General features: G+C 37.0%; 1 long non-coding RNA gene across 1 annotated transcript; it reads right to left on the bottom strand.

The window, feature by feature from the left end:
- Positions 1–17,273: 17,273 nt before the first annotated feature.
- On the bottom strand, positions 17,274–21,545 carry LOC116274567. Its single transcript, XR_004183336.1, has 2 exons — positions 20,880–21,545; positions 17,274–19,909 (listed from the first exon to the last, which is right to left on the bottom strand). It is a non-coding gene; the product is annotated as an uncharacterized LOC116274567 (long non-coding RNA).
- Positions 21,546–21,746: the final 201 nt, after the last annotated feature.

Here is a 21,746-nt window from a genome sequence, read left to right as displayed (position 1 = left end):
ACCCTCTTTGGGGCTCTGTAGTTCCTGGTGTCTCCAAGCTTCCAGGCACCACTGTGTTTCCTGGTACCAGCCGTGGAAGCTGTTTGCCGTACACCTGGTCCAGCCATAGCCTTGCAGTGAACAGCCACTCGTGCCAGTACCTGGAGCTGCCTGCCCTGCCGCAGCCATAATGTCTGGCTATGCACAGTGACCAGACCCCACACTCTCCCACCCACCCCTCACCACTCCATGCCTGACTCACCCTTGGCAGGCAGAGGATCCAAGTGTAGCCTGCCAGGCCAAGTGGGTAGAAGAAGCCCAGAGGGCCTGAGCAAAACTCAGGCAAAAGTGCCACTGGCCACAGAGGTTACTGACTGGAAATGTGACACCCCAATGGTCCAGTGACAGTGTGATGATGCGTACTTGCATTTTCTGAAACCCATATTTTGCACCTCCAAACTAGAGTCTGAAAGCTGAATATTTTATGCTGTGGACAATTTTCTGTAGCTTAAGGAAATATCAGCTACTTGGGAGGTGGGGAGGAAGCCATGCACACAGGAGAGCTGAGATGAAGTGGCATGAAATCTTTATTAGAACTCTGAGCTCTTCTGTCTCCTCTGCCCTATTCCAGGGTTCACTCCACCTTGTGGCAGACACTCTGGGGAAGGATTCTTTGTCCGTGTAACCCTGGAGCCTTTATTCCTATCAGAGATGTCTTGTAGTTTATTTTCCCTAAGTTCACCCACTTTGCCCCTGGAGCACTTTCCACTCATATTCAATCAAAATAAAAACATGGCAACATTTATATGGCATCAGGGAGGATTGACTGGCTCTTTTCCAGGATGAGGGCATGGTTGGGAGTGGCTTCCTTTTCTTCTGGAAACATTTGTTGCTTTCTTTGGACTGGCTTATTAAATTACTGTATGTTATTCTCTTGTTCGGGTTTGGTGGTTGCTGTTGAACATTTGCTGATTGGTTTTATTGCTCTGGTGTTCTTTTTTGTTCGTTTTGTGAAATTTTACGGGACAGAAATTAAATTTTTGAACTCACCATCTTAACATGGAAGCTTGTAAACAATATTTTGCTGGCTCCCTTTATTCATCACTTAGAAAAGAAACTCAATCTACCAAAATTATATTTCAGATATAGGATTAATTATTTTGATGAAGTGAAATTTATTATACATATGGTGAGACCTAACTTGTGTTTTTAATATCCTTAAAGTGCCTCAATTGTGTGGTGATAGGAGCAATAAACATCAAATATAAATAAGTACTTTCACCTGACAAGTAATTTATAAACATTTTGCATGTACTATGACCATACTTATTTATGTACAGAAAATGCATAGTCAGACTATATCCACAAATAAAAATGCTGACCATATAAAGTGGTAATTCATAGGTATTACATGTCTCTTCTCTCTTGGTTTATTTTCCCCTGCATCTTTTCCCATAATTATTTCCTTAACTCATGGCTGTCAGTTCTTTTTTTTTTTTTTTTTTTTGAGACAGAGTCTTACTCTGTCACCCAGGCTGGAGTGCAATGGCACGATCTCAGCCCACTGCAACTTCCACCTCCCGGGTTCAAGCAATTCTCCCGCCTCAGCCTCCCGAGTAGCTGGGATTACAGGCACCTGCCACCATACCCAGCTAATTTTAGTATTTTTTATTAGGGATGGGGTTTCACCATGTTGGTTAGGCTGGTCTTGAACTCCAGCTGTCAGTTCTACTTTAAGGCAAAAGGCAAGGAAATGCAGCTTTTGAGTTTATGCCAGAAACCTTTTTCTGCCTTGAAGAAAAATAATATTTCTAGCTGTACATTCCAGTTTTTAATAATCTGATGTTCCAAGTTAGCAACTGTTGTCTATTCTTGTTAAACTTTGTGTAAGCATATGTGAAATAAAGAAACTAAGTAAAGAAGCTATAGTCACAATATTATATGAAAAATAAATGCTCAAGAGAATTAATTCAGATGCCAACACTGTGTATAACCCATATTTAATTCTCTTCAGAGTTGCCACATAATCTGCTTATAGTTGATACATCCTTGAAATGTATAGATATTTCAACAAAAATTCAGTAGGACTCAAGAGAGAATATTTGATGGGATCATGAAACAGAGCTATAGCGTACACGCAAATGTACATAACACACACACACACACACACACACACACACAGAGTAAGTTAGATGCCACAGTGGCCTAGAACATTAACCAACTACTTTAAAACAAGGAATTCAGGTGACTGTATGATATGGTTTGGCTGTGTCCCCACCCAAATCTCATCTTGAATTGTAGTTTCCATAATACCCAATGTGTCGTGGGAAGGACCCAGTGAAAGGTAATTGAATCATGGTTGAAGTTACCCCACGCTGCTGTTCTTGTGGCAGTGAGTTCCCAGAAGAGCTGATGGTTTCATAGGTTTTATAAGGGGCTTTTTCCTCTTTTCCTTGGCACTTCTCCTTCCTGCTGCCATGTGAATAAGTATGTGTTTGCTCCCCCTTCTGCCATGATTGTAAGTTTCCTGAGGCCTCTCCAGCCATCCTGAACTGTGAGTCAATTAAGCCTCTTTCCTTTATAAATTATCCAGTCTTAAGTATGTCTTAATTAGCAACATGAGAACAGACTAACACACTACAGCAATGGCTTGTAACTCTGTAAGTGACTGTCATCCTGCCCTGATTCCTGTCTCTAGCACAAAACAATTTCTATATATTCTAATATCTCATCAGTTCTATAAAGGAATAACTAATAAAAAAATCTTTAATTTATTTTTCTTGTTCCAAGAAGCAAAAGTGCTGAAGGTAAGTCTAATTTATTTCATTAAAATTTATAACCACACCAACATACTTTAAACTGACAGTATGTGTAGACTACAAAAAAGATCATAATTTTATTCTATCCTCTGTTTGTTCATGTCTAGAATTATTAATAAGAAAAATCAGGAAGCCTAATAACTTTAGACACTATAATTCAGCTTATGAGAAATTTCTAATGAAATATCAATGAAGAGTCAATAGGTAATTCCAGATGCATATTATGTTGAGATGCATTTTCTACTATTTATGGGTCTAGGAGTCACTTGGATTAAGGTTATTCTTAAATTCCCAAGACAGCTCCTTCTCATTTCATTCTCTTGGAACAGCCTGAGTATACAACTAATATTCTCTAAGTGAAGCTATACAAAAAAAAATGCAATTTGATAAAGATTTGTACTTTTTTCATCTTACTGTTAGAGTATTGCTACGCTGGTTTAGAATATGTTAGTTCCAGTGCCCAAGCCCTACCAGATCTGCAAACATTCATTTATCGAGGCACGTTTTTGTGTGACTCTTCTATATGTTAGCTGTGGCTGAAATATCCTTTGACATGATAAGCTATGTCAGCTATAGCCACTACCCACATAACCTCTCTGAAATCTTTCTCTATGGTCTAGTGACTCACGCAGTGTTTACCAAAATAGAGTGGTAGGAAATAGTATAACTTGGGCACTATACATTTTCACTAGAGAATGTATTTGAATGCTCTATAACCTCTGCCTCGTAAGGCTGCAGAAAGGCCCATCAACCCACTCCACTCTGCTCCCACTACCATAAAGCTACAGATGTCTCATTACACACTGACCCAACACACTCTCGAAATTTTTTCAGGTTAATTCTGAATAACCAATTTGTAAATTCATGCAATTTAAGCAGACAAAATAATTTGTTGGTTCATGACCAACTTCGTGGTCCATTGGGCCAAGAATTAGAATAGCCGAATCCCACAGAAAAAAAGGGAATGACTAGTTTGGTTCTTTTTGCTAAATGAGCAGGTACTTATGTAATTATGTATTGCAGTAAATAGTCAATAAAGTCACCTTTTGCATTATCTTACTCTATGAGGACTCTGGACATTGACTACTAGAAAAGAAAATTATCTTGCATTTTGTTTACCAAGGTGCAGTCAGTAAAATTTCATACCACTTTAGTGAAAGTTCATTTGTTTTTCTGTCTAACTAAATAGTCACATTATTTTAGGAAGAAACTTCTAGAGACCATCTACTTAATAGGACTTAAACATTGTTACACAATATATGAAAGCCTCTCTAGTTTACTCAGTTCATTACTTTGAGTGTATTTCTTTTTAAGATTTTTATTAAAGTATAACTTACATTAATTGTGATTGTATAGCTTGATAGAAATTTACATATGTTTACACTAATGTAACCAACACCCTGATGAAGGTGTTTAAATTTCCAGCATACCAGAAGTTATACATTTTGTAATTTTTCTGAACTTCAGAGAATAATGGGTAACAATGGGCTTTGCCCAAGTCCAAAGCACTGTGAAATCAAATGAAGCAAATTAAAATGTCATTGGAAAACTATAAATTCCTACCCAAAGAAAAAGCTTAGCAGTAGTAGTCGTAATAGATAGGTAAGATTTCCCTTAACCTGGAGATCATTCCGTCATACTTTGTCCTTCCTATTGTATATAAACTCGCAAAAACTGATGGCTTAGCTATCAACAGATTAAATATTTCAAAGCTAGTTTTTCAAAAGCAAATTTGAAAACGATGTTTAAGCAGTCAAAAGTATTGCCATGGCATGGTTCATTAATGTTTCATCTATACTTACTTAAGTGTAAGCAGTTTAAATTATGTAATTACTGCTTCTCCTTTACTCAGGCCAAATTGTATGTATGTTTGTATCTGTATTAAAAACCGTTGCCAAACTATGCAATTTGATCAGTATCTACTGGTGACAAACCAAGCAATAGGCTCGTATGGTTTATTCAATTTAAAAGAGAAATAAAACAAAACAAAGCAAAACAAAGTAGTTGTTGATATTCTCTTTAGGCAATACTAGGCTATTACAACAGGATTTTTTGTTTCTGGTTTTATTTTTCCTAAAAGTTAATTGTCAGCATTAACACATTTTTTTTTAACATTCTCTAAAGACTACATACATAACCAGAAAAATCAGCAGATTTGAAACAATAGAAAACTGTACAATTTTTTCAGTGATGGATGGATTTAGTTGGATTATTGGCATTAATTTTCTACTCATACATATTCAGTTTTTCACATACATAAATATACATGCCTACTGTATTTTTCATATTTCTACTATTATAATCTATTATTTTAACTCTCTAAGGACAAGTATCATTTTGACTGTAACAGAACTTTCACCTCTTTGTTGGGCTTTAGCTAATATTCCTAGGACAGTCACAAATGCAGCTCCAGAGAATTATGGGTAACTCCGAGAGAGAAATTGTTGTGTCTGCAGCCCAAGCTAGGAAACAGGTTGCTCATGGTGAGATTTATTGACTTCAACTTTCGTTTTCTAAAGTAACTAAATTAAACTCATATTGACTGAGTGTCCTCAGCCATTGAAAACAATGTATACATTTAGGAAAGGATTACTGTTGTGACTATCATAGTAAATGTGATGGTTTGGAACTGAATAGTTTCATTGCTCTGGGGCTGTCTTTGACAACTCAAGTAAAGAGACTAATATTTTCTGAAAAGTTATAGATAGTAATTTACTGTATATGAGAGTTGAGGGAGAGGCAGGAGCAGACTAATAGCATTAGTTTGAGTGGCATAGCCAAGAGGTTTGAAACATCCTCCTCAGAGTTCTTTTAATACTCTTCAGGCCTGACCTGAACACACAGTACTTGTCCATCGACAACAATGCAGACTGTTAATCTTCGCCCAACCCTTTCCAGTTACTGAAGAGAAACGTCCAAAAAGTAGAGTGATGCCCCAATTATTGAAACAGATTGAAAATGATTTTGGAATTTAGACTTCCTAATATAATTATTTAAAATGTTGAAATGGATTATATCATAGATAGAATATCAATCACTGTCACTGTCATTATGTTTAAAAAATCCTTATTGTGATAGAGAAATATAATTAAGTGTTTACAGGTAAAACGTTCTGGTGATTGAGACTTGCTTTAAACATCGGTGATTGGGGAATACATGAAATAAAACTGTCAAGATGTTAACACATGGGACTCATTATTTATTGTCTCTACTTTTAAGTATGTTGGACAAATTCCATAATAAAAATGTGAAGAAGTCAAAGGTGATGATATGGATACCAGCACATTTGGGTTCTAGATAGAATGGAAACATTAACTAGTGGATAATCTCACAAGAGATAAATTATTTTGGTATATTGTGCTGTTTACATTTATGAAATAGGGAAGTAAGCAGCTAAAATGCCTTTCTTAAGATGTCAGAGAGTTAGGTTGAGGGCGCTGTCTTTCCCAATGTTGACCAATATGTGCTGAGCAGCCTTACGTGTGGACAGAAGAGTGGCCCCTGATCCTGCTAATGTAAATAAAGTCTACTGCAGTCCAGGGAGGAAAATATTCACACCAACAGAGAATTACAATACAATGCTATAAATGCAAAGGAAGGCCATAGCATGTTTGAAGTGGTGTTAACCACAGGAGCAATAGCATGATGAACAGGAAATACACGCACTGCTGAAAAGAAACAAGCAGTTGAGTGTTGCTAGAGTTTCAAATGTAAGGTAGGAGAAAATGAGAGTGATGGAGGCGGAGCAGGCAGGGATTTTCATTCTGCGGATGGTGGGGAGCCACTGAAGAGATTCAAGGTGAGGCAGCAGGATGGAGTATAGGTTTGAGCAGACAACATCAGAGTCGGGGAAGACAGAAGTCCGTGATACTCAACCAGGCGAGAGATGATGACTTGAACTAGATCCAGACTTTCATGGGGAGAAGGGTAGGGAGGAAAGAGGATCTCAGATTAGGGTACTTTGGTAATAGTGGTTACAATAGAATGTTAAGTGTTCCCTGCTTCTCTCTTCCTCCCCTCTCATCTCTTTGTTCCCCATTTCTTGTCCCTCTCTTACCTTTCTCTTTCTTTCTTTTGTTGCATCTTGTGCAAATATTTAATTAAAACAATTTTTAAAATAGGTAATATATGCGAATGGAACACAACCCAGAATTCAAAAGACACATAATTTAAAATATCTGTCTTCCTTTTCCCTTGCTCCTCAGCTGCTCAGTTCTCTTCCTTCAGTGGAACCAGTCATTGTTCCTTCCAAGGTTCGTTATGTATTGCTTCAAAGGAATGCCATGCAGTTGCAATCAGACATAACGCACTTGCAAAGACTTTCAACAATAACGTGCATGGAGAATTTGTGTACATACTTGACAAGTTAATTAGCATGCTAACTGCACTAGATTAAAATTCTATTCATTAATTTGATGGGTCATTTGATTATATAGCTCTAAAAGGAAGCGCAGGCTTGTTCTTGAAGACAACAATGAACTCATCAAGGATATTCACATGAATAATCTTTGGAAGATGAAAAATACTAAATTAAACTATCTGAGCCCATCTTTTTCTAATGGATCTGAAGACTGTTAATCGAATGTCTATCCGGAGTATTGATTAATCTTCATAAAACCTCAGTGAATACTCTTTTTTCCTGTTAAAAATCTGCTCATGCAACAACATATTACCCTGCTGAAAGGTCTTTATCCTAACTGAGCAATAAGTGAGACGCTAAATAAATTTGTTTTAGTTTTTTAAAAAATCAAAGAAAAATCCTTAATGTTTCTTCAGGGGTAGGTTGTGGCACATTCACGTGTGAAGCATTCCAGCTTTTATTTTCACCTTACGTGCACTGCAGTGAAACTCTTACCGCAATCACTCAGGGAAGAGCAGAATATACGATGCTTTCATAAATAAGCATTAGTGCATTAGTCTTCTTCCAGTCCAAGCCAGAGTTTCCTGGCCACTTATTTCCCCAGGTGACCAGAATAATACAATCCCTGATAGAAAAACTGAACTGCTTCAGATACATATCTGATGAGAAGTCACACTTTCATAATGTTATTGCGTTTCTGTTGGTGAAATGTGGTGAGGTGTTTATCTAACACGCAAAATAAAATAGCCACACGCATGATTAGAGCAACCGTGTCTTAATTTGTGGTTGTATTTTACTTTTTAAAAAGTCTTCCTTAATAAGCACTTGCTCAAGGAGTAAGTCCTTCAAATACAGAAACATTTAGACAAAAAGAATGATTATGGCATGTGTGAATAGTTTCATTGCTCTGGGGCTATCTTTGACAACTCACAACCAGCTTTTTCCTAATATGATTTCCAGTACTTAGAAGCATGGTGATGGAATTAAAGAGAATATAAATTCCTAAAAATATTAAGAACACTATTATCAAATTATACTTTTCCCCCAATAGGAAGCTACCTAACATTCTCCAGGATGTCATAAGTCTCTTATATTTCAAGCAGATGCACTCCAATTTAATTGAGTACCCAAATAATGTTTAATGTTATTTTACAAAATCAGTTTGTTTTTATATGTTGGGTCTGAAATTATGTTATTGAACACAATTTCAATGTTATGCTGAATTATTTAACAATACTCTCTGCATTAATTCTCTAGAATATGTTTATTTGTTTCATTCACTGTTGTGTCCCAAAGACTTAGAACATAGTACGGGCTCAATCAATATTTTAAAAATGAACAAACATGACATTAACTATAACCCATATTTCCGTTAGAGTATCTTCTCAATCACCCATCATACATCTTTTTCCAACCTCGATTTTATGCTTTGCTATTTCAAAATAAAAACTCTGTAGCATAGGATTAAAAAATAAGATTGAAAAAATTTTGGCTTGATTAGCTCATTATATTCCAGTTGCAGCAAGGCCAGTTTAGAAAAATATTAACAATTTAATGGTTTAATTGTTTTCCATACTTTGTTTTCCTAGGTGATGATAAATATGGAAAAAGCTATGGATTCTAATAAACAAACAAATAAATAAAATAGAGATAAAGAGGGAGGACTAGACAGCTAGGTCGTGAGTCACAGAGGCAGACATTGGTACTGAGAGGGAGAATCTTGCTTATGTGTCATTAGTGGGCCTTTTAAAACAAGGTGTCCCACACTACTCCATGCATTCCATCATGTGTTCATGAAAGAGGTGCTTTAATTAGGAAGATAGTAAGTGATTCAGAGGGTGAGAAAAGAAAGCAAGGATTCCAAACCATCGGAGCTAAACACATGAAAGGTCAGCTGCCAAGGGAGAGAAGGCCTGTGGCACAGGGCAGAGAGCAAGTAAGCTGCATGACATTGCAATAGCAAGGACTGGGAGGCAGCGACGGCGTCCTCAATGAGAACTCACACCCGCACGGGTTAGAATATCACAGGGCCATGCTGGGCCTCCACCCTGACACACAGTATTAAGCCAATTTACCCTTTTTTCATTGTCAGAAGAAAAGCAGATTATCTCAAATTTTGGAAGGAGTCACTAAAATAATCTTACACTTGTTATTCACACTATTGGTTTAGTCTTAAAATCTGTAAAAGTTTTTTGACATTCCTTAGAGAATCAATGGTCTGTCATTTGATACAGGAGAAAAAACAACAGTCCTGCTCCGAAGGAAACGTTGCCAACACTTTGACTATCAGGACACTGATCATTAGTAAGAGCTGTGCTCGTTTAGAAGAAACGATGAAAAATGGCATGTAAATGTGACATATGACCATAAATCACCAATACAGCATATTTCCTAGGTCTCCTTTTTCATTCTGTTCTTACTCATGCTTTCTTCTCCTAGACACCCAGAGAAGCTATTTGGTGTAAGAAGAGAATACAATATTAAGGTGTGATGAATACAAACAAGATTTCTATTTTTAAGAGGGAGATATTGACTTTCATCTACATCTTAATTTAACTTTTGTTCTGGAAAACAAAGGTCTCCATAGGAATTAGTAGTGAACCTCTAGAAATATATTGGATGAAGACCACTAAGCCAGTGCTACTCAAAATGTTAATCACAGCCTGACGCCTGCCTCTGAACTGTTACTGGATTGCAATAAGATAAGTACAGAAATACAAACAAACATTTAAAAATTTTCACAGTAATTTGGCAAATTTTTTTGTGTATTGAACTTAATCACAAAGAGTTGAGACATTTTATGAATGTCTTTCTTCATTCTTTCAGGGAATTTTCTCTTGCATAAATACTGGATTAACACTTATCTATCTTTTGATTACAAATATAAAATATCTTGCCACAGACCTTCTTTTGAATACCTCTAAATATCTACAACTTTGAATATTATGAATTTCTGTTTCTTTATAATTTCTCTGCTATTTTACAAAGTAAATACATCTTAAATCTGGAATGCCTTTATATATTTTGGAAGGATTTTTAAAAATTCAGTCTTTGAAAATTAGAATTGAAATCATGCCTGTAAGGAACATTTCACTTTTGTATCAATAAACATTTTTAGGTGATTGTGGATGGAGATAGTAGTAGAAGAACAGAGTCTGTCTGTACTACTCTTAGTAAACTACTAGGTTTTAAATTAAGTCATTGACGAATATCGACTGACTATGCCAGGAAAAATTTCTGCACACTAAGTCATTAGAGAGATCATGTTAAGAGAAACAAATAAAACTGCAAATAATTGTGAACCAAGGCCATTTTGTCAAGTTGGACACAGGAGTACTTGAGCTGAAGGAACAATTTCAATAGTTTACAGTCGTAAAATGGAGGTGTGAGAATGGACACATGTTACCAACAAATGTGAGACACCTCAGTATCTACAGATCAACCGCCAAGGCCCACGTCCTCTGCCTGAGCTACGTTCAGTCTCCAGAGACTGGGCAGCAAACCACCAGGAACTGCTAGAATACATTTTTTGAAAACTTCGCATACTACCTACCATCCTTGTTAGCTTTTTAATTTAATTAATTTAATTTAATTTAATTTTTTATAATTGACATACAATAATTGTACTTATTTATGGAGTACATAGTGATATTTCAATCCATATAATGTATAGCGATCAGATCAGTATAATTAGCATGTCCATCATCTCAAACATTTATTATTTATTTACAATGGGAATATTCAGTATCTTTCTTCTGAAACTATTTTTCTTCTAAAACTGTCTTCTATTTGAAACTATATAACATTCTTGTCACTCTCTTTCTAGTCACATTTCCCCTCTTCTTCTTTTTGGCTGATTTCCCCCCTGACTACCTACATATTGCCTCAAATCCCCCTTTCAAGGCAAACAAAAGAAATCCCTCTTTTCACCCTTTGACACGTTATTGAACCTCTTCTTGAGATGACAGGAACCAGCCTCTTCCATAAGAACATAACTTTGCATGTAAGAATTAGTTTTTTCCACATGTCCAATATGGGGACATGACCTATCAGCCATCCTCCTAAAGGCTGCTTCGGGGCATTATTGCATTAGCCTTATGTAAAAATCCCCACTAATTGAGATTATTTCATCAGGTTATACTATTCTCTAGCCTTCATTTTTACTGTCACCTACTGATCTGAACACTCATTCTCATGACTTCAGTAATTTAGTGTCTAACTCATTTTTTAATACTCTTAACTTCACATCCTACTCCTTTAGCCACTCTATTGCTTGATTACTTCATTTCCAGCAATGTTCCTGTATTTAGTAACCCAATACTGCGAGCACACCGAGATAGTGTCATCATTGGAAACTGTCCCACCTCTGAAGCATTAATTCTGAATGTCTTGCTTTGACCACAGTCCTCCTCTGCATGTCCTCTCTCCCAGTTATTCCCACCATTCCTCTCCTTGACTCCATGGAGCTGATGTCCTGTGATCCCTCTATTGGCTCCATCTTGTCTTTTTCTTTCTTGTCTTGCTTTGATGTCATGGACCCTCACTACAATCATTCTTTTGGCAATTTTTAAATAAACTAGCTCCATTTCTGTTTTATCCATCCTCCTGGCAAATCCTCCATTCAAGTACCCTGTTTCTGTGTGTCTAACTTAGCTTCTGTTATTGAAGAGGTTTACACAACTGTACACATTGATAACACTATTAATTTCTGGTGGACAAACTCAACTAGGTCTTAACACTTTTCGTATTTCCCTATTCAGCTTTCTCTTTTCAAATCTTTACTGTTTTCCTCACTACTGCCTGATACACTTGCCTGTTTGTTCAGAGAGAAAATAGAACTCCAACTTTCTGCCACTGAATTCCCAAACAGAAGCCCCAGCAAAGAGAAATTATTTCCCTGACTGAAGGTTAAACCCTGCATCTGTACTCACAGCCCCATCTCCGGCTTTCCCAGGAGACCCTTTCCTTTGTCTTCACTCTTTATTTTCCTTCTTCTCCTTTTCATCAGCCCGGAAACATACTCAATGTTCTCACATTCTAATAATGTGTCCCCCAGCTTCACACCTTCTGCCAGTTTCTCTACTTTCTGACCACTTCTTGACAACTAAACCTTTAGAAAGAGTTGTCTGTATTCACTGTGTCTAGTTCTCAGTTCTACTCACTCTTCAACCCCTTCCGATTTGGCTTTTGCTCTCAACACCCATAGAAACTGATCTTGCCAAAGTCTTCAACGATTGTCTTGCTGCTAAGTCAGTGAAGCCTTTCCCTTTTGGTCTCCCTGCTCCTCTTTCCATTGTTGAGTATCCTTTTTGTTCCCTAATGCCACACTCTCTCTCCATCCCATCTAATTGCATTGAAATCACAGATTGCTTTGTAGAATCCTGGAATTTTGATATTTCCCAGGGTTCTATATTAGTCTTATTTCAATTTGCATAATTTCTAAGAATTGTCTCCCTCCTTTCCTGTTGTGGTTTCAAAAACCCTCTATCTATCTGGTGAAGACTCCCCCACTTTATCCTCTCTTCTCAATGTTAGAACTGGAAATCCCTCTTCCCACAAGATGTCTCTCGCATGTTCAATGGATTCATCAAAGTCAACAGTCACATAACTGAGATCTTCTTTTTTATTAACCTGCTCCATTTCACCTCTTGCCCACTGACAAAAACTGGCACTCTAAGCATCAGTCTTGACTGCTCCCTTTCTTCTGTGTTAAGATTCCTAGATATGGACTAATCCATCACCTTTTTCTTTATTCCCTCTGTTACTCACCTCATTCAGTACATCACGTTATTTTCAACACCTATTTTTTCTATCAAGGTGTCTTAGTTGGCTTCCTGCTGCTGTAACAGACTACTACAGATAGCATAACTTACAAAAGCCAGAAGCTTATTTGACTCACAGTTCTGGAGGCTGCAAAGTCTAAGATCCAGGGGCCACATCTGGTGAGAACCTTCTTGCTGCACAATAAGATGGTGGAAGGCATCACATGGCAAAACAGCACACAAGAGAGCAAGGGAGGGTGGGAGAGAGCAAGAGAAAAATGGGGCCAAATTCATCCTTTTTACCAGGAACACACTCTTGTGATAACCACTCTCACAACAATGGCATTAGTCCATTCATGATGGTGGATCCCTCATGACCTAAACATCTCCCATTAGACCTCACCTACCAACACTGTTGTATTGAGGATTCAGTTTCCAACATATGGATTTTGGAGGGGACAAACGTTCAAAAGACAGTACCTGTTCTCTCTTCAACTTATTCTTTACATTGTAGATCGTGACTTTTCTAAAACATGAGTGTAATGTTCGTGTTGCTGATATGCTTAAAAGTGTTCAATCACTCTTCATTACACTAGGGATAAAGTCCAAATTCTTTAGCAGGCCTCTGATGGTCCTTTCATCTTCTGGGCATTCCTTGCTATTCTTCTTTTTACCTTTTAATGTTTCAATCACATTGCACTTCACCTAGATTTTCAAATATCTCATCTCATTTCTCTTACCCCAGTTTTCTCTCTCCCTCAGGTCTTTGCATAACCTCTTCCTTTTGTTTTGAATTTTACACACACATGCACACACACTAGACTACATGCTTTCCCTGGCTAAATTCTACACACCATCCAAGTCTCAGACATAATTTCCTCTGGGAAGACTATCTCGATACTATAACACTGGTTTGGGGATCCTCCTTTGTGCTTCCACAGCAATTAATATTTCATTTACATAATACTTATCACAATCTATTATACTTTTCTATTTTTGCCTTTTTATTCCCCATTAGCCCATCAGCTCCATTAGAGCAAGAGTTGTTTGCTTGTTTTGACTATAATGTTCTTGGCACATAGTAAGTTCTAATAATTATCCAACTCATGAATGCAGGAGGAAAAGAAAAGGATGATGGAGGCAAAGTCAAGGTAATAGAGGCAAGAAACTAAAGAGATGAAAACTAGATGTATAAGCCCAGGTCAGAAACTTAGCAAATTAGGGTTGGAATAGTTAGGAGATGTACCTCTTTAGGCTCTTAGGTTGTAACAGGATCAGGACAAAATGGCAAAATCCCTGCACCAAATACTTCTCTGCACTTTGGCTTGTCTTTTTCATCGGGGTTGGCCCTATAAGTCCTGTCTACATGCTTCCCCAAGGGGTCGTTTCACAGTGTACAAGTCCATAGTTATTCAAAACTTCATTTCGACTATTATTGACAATACCTGAGCATTCACTGATCTGCCTGGGATTGTTACCTAGGCATGCTCCCTGCTCCCTCGAAGCCCTATACTCAGTCAAATGAAAAGCAGATACATCTAGTTGGGAAAAAATAAAATGAAAAGACTAAACAAAATTTATTTAACAAATATATACAAGGCAAATATGTTGTACCAAGTGACAAGTGAGAAGGAATCACAGGTGTTGCATGATTTAACCCACTCCTCTCAAAGTGCTATGTGACTTACATGAATCTACTAGCCTTCTCACAGTTGTTTCCCAAATCATTCCTTCCCCACCCATTATTTATGATACCACATACCTGCTAAAGCAAATCAAAATTCCTTACATAAACTAACTTCTCAGGATCCTGTCACTTGAGTCATCAACATGTGCAAAGGGATTTCTAAATTCTAATTTAGACTTAAACTTATACACCCACAACACTGCTAAGTTCTAAGTTGTAGATAGAGCAACTTCTTGTTTTGCAATTGATAGAACTAATAACAGTATTTCTGAAACATCAAAATTACAAACTGTGCTTCAAAGGTCATAATCAACAGAGTGAAAATGCAACCTAAGGAATCAGAGAAAGTATTTGCAAATTACATATCTCATAAGGGATTAATATCCAGATCATATAAAGAACTCCTACAGTTAAACAACAACAAAAAACAACCTAATTTAAAAGTGGGCAAAGCAGACTTCACCATTGTGCAAAATATTCATGTAACAAAGCTGCACTTGTACCCCCTTGTATTAGTTCATTTTCATATTGCTATAAAGAACTACCTGAGATTGGGTAATTTATATTAAAAAAAAAAGGTTTAATTGGCTCATGGTTCTGCAGGCTGTACAGGAAGCATGGCTGGGCAAGCCTTAGGAAACTTTCAATTATGGAAGAAGGTGAAGGGGAAACCTGCACATTCCATAGGACTGGAGAATGGGAAGAGAGAGAGCAAAGGGAGAAGTGCTACACATTTTCAAACAACTGGATCTTATGAGAACTCACTCACTATCACAAGAACAGCAAGGGGTAAATCCACCCCCAAGATCCAATCGCCTCCCACCAAGTCCCTCCTCCAACATTGGGGATTACAATTCAACATGAGATTTGGGTGGGGACACAGAGCCAAACCACATCACCCATAAATCTATAAAAATAAAAAATAGAGATAAAGACAGTAGCAACATGAAAAACAAATAGGCAAAGGACTTGAATAGCTATTACTTCAAAGAAGATATACAAATGGCTAGGAAACATATGAAAGCATGTTCAATGTCATTAGACAAAGGCAAACAAAACTGTGGTGACATAACACCTCATACCCATCAGGATGGCTACTTTGAAAAAACAATAACAAGTATTGGTGAGATTGTGGAGAAATTGGAACACTTACACACTGTTGGTGGAAATGTAAAATGGTGCAACTACTATGGAAAAGAGCATGGTGGTTGTTCAAAAAAATTTTAAAAAGGCCAGGCAGGGTGGCTCAGGCCAGTAATCCCGGCACTTTGGGATGCAAAGGTGGGTGGATTCCTTGAGGTCCAGGAGTTCGAGGCCAGCCCGGCCAATGTGAAACTCCATTTCACCACTCTATTTAAAAATAGAAAAGTTAGCCAGGCATGGTGGTGGGCACCTGTAGTCCTAGCTACTCAGGAGGCTGAGACAGGAGAATAGCTTGAACCTGGGAGACAGAGATTGCAGTGATCACGTCACTGTACCCCAGCCTGGGCAACAGAGCAAGACTCTGTCTCAAAAAATAAAATAAAATAAAATAAAATAAAATAAAATAAAGTAAAACTATGATATAATCCAGAAATTCCACTTTGGGACATATACCCAAAGGAAGTGAAAGCAGGAACTTGAACAAGTATTTGTACATGCGTGTTCATTGAGGCATTATTCACAAGAACCAAAAGGTAGAAGCAACCAAGTTTCTGTTGATGGATAAATAAAAAAACAAAGTGTGGTACAATGGCATAGTATTCAGCTCCGACATGTGCTACAACATGGATGAACTTTGAGGATATAATGCTAAGTAAAATATGCCAGTCACAAAAACACAAATACCGTATGATTCCACTTATATGAGTTACTCAGACTACTCAAATTTATAGAGACAGAAAGTAAAATGGTGGTGGCCTGGGTCTGGGAGGAGTGAGGAATGGGGAGTTGTCTAATGGATATAGAGTTTCAATTTTGCAAATGAAACAAGTTCTGGTGATTGGTTGCACAACAATGTGAATGTACTTAACACTACTGAACTGTACACTAACAAATGGTTAAAAATGGTGAGTTTTTACATAATATATGAGTTAACACAATTAACATTTTTTAAAAGGAGAAAAAAAATATTTCCAGAATGGTTGTACTGTGCATTTCTACTGAAGACCAACATTTCATGTAAATATCAAGCAAATTTGTAGATATTAAAGAATTGCATGTAGATCTCAAGCAATGGATTAAACCATTCCCTTGCCTCCACTCTATCACAAAAAAAATAATAAAATTTTTTGAAGAAAAAATTTGCTTTCTTCTTACTAAATGTTCGATTACTCTTTTAATTGATTTATAATTTTCTATAAAAAGTAAAGCAATATATCATTATCAATGATGCAAAATATCATGATATATTCCATTAGAATATTTAGAAAATAAATGTGGAATGTTATTTGGGGTGCATCGTGTAAAATCTTTCCTGCGGTATAGTCATAGTTACCTCAATTTTTTGTTTTCTAGAAAATATGGAACTTTATTGTAATCAAACTTCAGAATGAATGAATGTGTGCACTAAGAACAATTACTAGGTATTGATTAGTCAACAATACAGGTAGAGTAAAAATTTTAAATTCATTTAGTTGTCAGAGAACACCAGTTATCTGAGAGTTTCATTAAGTCTCATGTAGCTACTATTTAGCGTCCCATTATCTTAATTCTTGTGCTGTCGAGTGTACCGTGGCAGGGAATCTCAAAGATGGCCCCAGTGATAACCTTCTACAATTCATGTCCTTGTATAATTAATCACCTTCCTTCTCTAATTATGGGGCTTCTATTGAATAGAATATATCAGAAATGATGGTATGTCACTTCCCTAATTAAGTTACAAGAGATTGTGTCTTCCATCTTGGATGCCTTTTTTCCTGTCTTTGTCTCTCTCTGTCTTTCTCTTTTTCCTTCTCTCTATTTCTGTCTTCTCTTTCTTGGGAGAAACAAGCTATCAAGTTGTGAATAGCCCTATGGAGGAACCACATAGCATGGCAGCAAAATCTGGAGATGACTTTGAGCATCTGAGGCCTGCCAAAGCCACATAAGTGAGCTTGGAAGTGGATCCTCTCTGATTTGAGAACACTATACCCCAGGCAAACATGTTTACTGAAACCTTATGAGAGACGTCAACCCAGAGGTACCCAGCTAAGCTGTGTCTGGATTTCTAGTTCACAGAAGCTATGCAATTATAAGTGTTTCTTTTCTAAAGTTGGTGAGTTTTGGGGGCAATATGTTAGACACTGATGGATGCCTAATACATTCCCAAAGGTATGAAATATAATGACCTTTTAATAGTAATATTTTATATCTAGTTTTTATACATTTATAGGTAAAGCTACATACTATAATTCTCTTTACGATAGTTTCTGTGCTCCTAGCTTGTCCCTAGTCTAATCCTATTACCATAGTCTAGCTTTGATGTGTGGATCACATGTGTTCAGCCTGACTCGATCAACACATTTTTCTAGTCCTATCATCTTTTCAATGTTCTTAGTAACTCCTGTCTTACTTAAACTCTTGTCAATGTGAATTATAACATAATTTTTTCCAGTCTGCCTCTAAATCTTTAAAAATATTAGAAAGAAGAATAGAAAATATTTATGAGCTATAGGTGTGCTTGAGTAAGTGATGTAGTTTAAAAGGACAATTCCAATTGTTGACTAGGTCCTCAAATGCTTCAATCAGCAACAGAGTGATCCTTTGGTTCCTATTCAGAATCTGATGATTTCTTGTCACCCAAAAAACCCACCATCACTTAACAGAATTATACCAATAGCTTCCGTATTGTTGTTCTTTCTTCTACTCTTACTTCTTGTTATAACCTGAATATGATGTTCCCTCAAAAATTCATGTTAAAACCCAGTCAACGAGGTGCTGGTATTGGAAGGTTGTGCTTCTGGGAGTGATTAGATCATAGGGGTTCCTCCCTCATGAATGAATTAGGGTCCTTTTAAAAAGGGCTTTGAGAGTGGGTTCTCCCTTTGAGAGTGGATTCTCTCGCTTCCATCTTCTGCCATGTGAGGACACAGAATTTCTCCCCTGTGAAGAATGCAGCCCTCAGCAGAGAAACAAACCTGTCTTGATTTTGGACTTACCAGCCTCCAGAGCTGTAAGAAGTAAATTTCTGTTCTTCATAAATTACCCAGTCTCAGGTATTTTGTTATAGCAGCACCAAATGAACTAAGACACTTTCCTTCAGTCTGTTCTCAACATAGAAGCCAGGATGATGCTGTTAAAACAAAGGTCGGGTTATGTCTCTCTTCTGTTCAAAGCTCTGCTGCAGCTTCTCATTGCACTAAGAATAAAAGACATTAGAGGCTTCAAAGTGTCTTCTAGCCCCAATTTTGTAATCCTCTACTCCATGAACTCCTTACCTACACCACGAGAACTCACTTCATTACAGCCACACTGTGCTCATTGCTAGTCTCCCACTTTCCAAGGACACTGTCACTTCTGGGCGCTTGCTCTAGATATTTCCACTCCTGAATCTTGTTTCCCCAAGTATGTTCTTGGCTAACTTATTACTCCTCCTTCTAGTCTTTATTTACAATTTCAATTTACAGGGACTTACCTTGACCTCTACCAAATATAGTAACTCCTCATCCCCTGCTCCAGCCTTCTGAATTCACCACTATTTATTCGCTTCTAACATACCAAATAATACTCTTATTATGTATCACATTTATGGTTTATTAACTGTCTCCTTCCACAAGGTGATAAGTGCCATGATAAGAAGAATCCTTGTTTTGTTTACTGTTGTATCTCAATCACCTAGACCATTGCCAGGCACATAGTAGGTACTCAATAAATATTCATTGAACTGAACAGTGAACTGACTTGAATAGATGTGCCCTTTTAGCTCTCAAAATGTGAAAAGAGGTAACAAAGTATAATGATAAGTAAGTGGAAATGCTGAAAAAGTGATAGTAAGGGAAACACTCTGGCAGCAGAATCTTTGTTTTCTCTCAAAATAACCTGATGGAGCATATTAACAAACAAGGGCATGATTTATTCATCGCCATTTGCAACATCTTGACTGAGAAGATTAAATTGTTTTGTAGATGCTTGATACACTCGGAGACCTCTTCAATGTCTTTGCTGTTCTTCCCTTGCTAATTCTTCTTGTTTTCTTTAAAAGACTACAGGCAAGTAAGCAAAATTCTGCTCCTTTGGCAAATAATTGATCACTTGGCCCCTTGAACTCCTTCATGGACAGTATGTCTCTGCAGGTTTACTAAGCATCCTGAGCTGGGTGATGGAATTAGAGAGGGATTTCTTACTGGAAACCATGAAAAAAATGAAAAGAGTCAGTGTTGCTTATTTTGGCCACAGTGCAAATGAAATAGAGAACCAGCAAAAGGCACTTTCCAACATCACTTTAAAGAGTATATATTTCACTCGCCTTTGTCTCAAGGGAAAAAAAAAGCTTCCCAATTCACCCTTCCTATGGCTGTTCATATTAGCATTAATATCAAATCACAGATTTGAAGTGGAAAGACACATTAGGTCTCTGATTTTAAATGAGAAAGTAAATTATGAAAACCAAAATCAAATTCCTTTGCACTTAATATTAGCTAAAACATGATTAAAACATCATAGCTCGATTTCTTTCTAAAATATTGTTATAATGAGTATTTATGTATCTAAATAAAAATACTTCCCAAACCTAGCTTGAGATCTAACAATTGTAAGTAACCACATCTAACACAACCAAATTTTAGAAAAGGATTTAGTAAATCATTACCTTTTTTGTAAATAAAGTTTTATTGGAACACATCTATGTCCATTCTTTTACGTGTTGTCTGTGGCTGCTTTTGTGCTACGAAAGCAGAGTTGAATAGCTGTGCAGAGATTGGACGGCCTAAAACACAAAAATATGTACTATCTGACCCATTGCAGAAAAAAAATTGCTGACTCCTGTCCTAGGAAAATAAAACATTGGTGCAGTTCCTTATGCTTCATCACACAGAAGTTAATCTCCATATCCACTTCTTTCATTTAAGAGGGAAGGAGAACTTGGAGAAATTTCTGAGTTTCTGAGTCTGGAGAGATGGCTGAAATTGATTAGGAAAAGACAGAAAGAACTACTGGCTCAGATGAGTCTATCAGGCTGGCCACACTCATGGCTTCCTATAATCCCTCAATTTTCTTCCAAGTCCTCTCACTAAGTGCCTGAGGCACGTGAGTCTCCCTTCAGATGCTTACTTTTAACAGAAGTGTTTAAGTTTTCCATCATGACCTTGCCTTACCTTCTTTCCTCTATCGATCTTCTCACTTTAGATTGTGGCTGGTGGTACGTGTCCACTGATTTGGCCCCAGTGCATTCTACAGCTCTCAGCTGCTGCATGCCCCAGTTCTGCCTCTTGGTCTTGATTGCCAAGCCTGAAACATGTGTAACAATTTCCAACTTCTGATTCTTAGATTTCCGTCTCAGGCTACCCTTCCTCTTTTGCTCCCTGATCAAACAAGAGAGAATGACTGATTAAGAATTTAGACAGCATTTTGAAATATCTAACGAGTCATCTGCGAAAAATAGTAGGACCTATAATTACTTAGTCTTAAGGAAAGAGGGTGAATAGAAAATTATGCTGCTAAATTCTTAAATTCCACAACTATATTTCATAGGGAGGAAGAAAAATCATTGATTTGTATATCCATGGATACACAAATGTGAAAAAACCTGATAAACACGAAGAGTGTGATAAAACAGTAGAACAATATGTGCCAGGAATCACAAAATTTCCAGGATAGAAAAATTCCATAAACAAGATAGATATCAATTTCTTTGGATAGTCAGGTAGATATTGTAGTTTACATTCAGAGGTCAATATTGATCATCTATAAATATTTCTTCTAACTGATTGAAGCAATAGCTCTTCCGTCATTTTTACCAAGAAATGGTCAGAGACAAAGCAGAAAAGTCATGTTTTATAACATTTAAAAGAAACAACTATCATGAAAAAATATAGTTTTGAAGCATAAAATTTTACTTATTTTTAGCTACTCAAACTAGTCTTCTTCTTTAAAGCATTTGATCTTCAAGTTGCACTAAGAAGGGATTTCTTTATGCAAATTTAATAAAAATAAAAAAATTTCAAGTACTTTTATGGTTTTAT

This window comes from Papio anubis, chromosome 4 (genome assembly GCF_008728515.1).
Source record: "Papio anubis isolate 15944 chromosome 4, Panubis1.0, whole genome shotgun sequence".
Lineage (NCBI taxonomy): Eukaryota > Metazoa > Chordata > Mammalia > Primates > Cercopithecidae > Papio > Papio anubis.
Note: the sequence above shows the minus strand (reverse complement) of the source record. Positions and strands in the feature narration are given on the sequence as shown.